The following is a 1,043-nucleotide window of genomic DNA, read 5'->3' on the forward strand; positions in this document are numbered from 1 at the left end:
CCTCGGGTCCCTGATCGGCGGAGCGGCCGGCGTGGCGAAAGCGGTGAACGACAGCAAAGCCGCTCGACGTCAGCTCGAGGAGCTGCAACGTCACGATCGCGCGATGGAACAGGGCCGCGGACTGTATCTCGCCCCGTACAGACACGGACGCGGGCTGTGTCTCGCCCCGTACAAACGCGGAGGCGGACAGAAAGGAGAAAAAAAAACGTCGAAGAAACGATAAGAATGCCCACGGGCGCGACCACCAACGTGCAACTGGACCGGCTCGCGAGACGTATGCGCGTACCGTACTTTAGAGGGGTCTTTATGAGCAACGCGTTACCGACGAGCGGTGCGCGCCGCAACGAGAGCGGTATCGTGAATCTGGACGATGTCGAGGGACCAGGTATTCACTGGATGGCGTACGCGAAGAGGAACAACCGCGTCGTGACTTTGACAGTTTCGGCAATCTCCGACCGGAACTCGTGCGATACTTCGGCGTTCCTACCGCGATAGAGTACAATCGAACGTCGTATCAGACGTACGATCAGACCTTTTGCGGACAGATGTGCCTACGGTTTCTACGAACCGTCGAATTTTAAAAAGCCCGACGAGACGTCGCGCGATTTCAGTACTCGTCGAACCGTCATGTCGCTGACACTCACGCTGAGCGGGAGGAGCAGCGTCCTCGCGGCCAGCTACTTTCCCGCGATAGACCTGAGCGACGGCGACTACGAGCTCGGTCTGACGATGTTCGAGACCTATAACACGATACCGAACGTGAACGAATCCAACGACAAATTTTACTTTGGAAACGACGACGAGGAGATTACGATCCCCAAGGGTTCGTACGAACTGCGAGCCATAAACGACTTTCTGAAACGCGCGATCTCGCGGAAACGTCCGCTGCCCGATGGCGCGGTGCGTGGAGACGCGGTGCGTGGCGACGCGGTGCGCGGAGACGCGAGGGACGCACTTCGCGACGACGACGCGGAGTACCCGATAGCGCTCCGCGCAAACTACAACACGATGAGATGCGAGATCGTGTGCGCCTACCGAATAAA

The sequence above is a fragment of the Cyphomyrmex costatus genome, unplaced genomic scaffold, assembly GCF_001594065.2.
Source record: "Cyphomyrmex costatus isolate MS0001 unplaced genomic scaffold, Ccosl1.0 scaffold503, whole genome shotgun sequence".
Taxonomy (NCBI): Eukaryota; Metazoa; Arthropoda; class Insecta; order Hymenoptera; family Formicidae; genus Cyphomyrmex; species Cyphomyrmex costatus.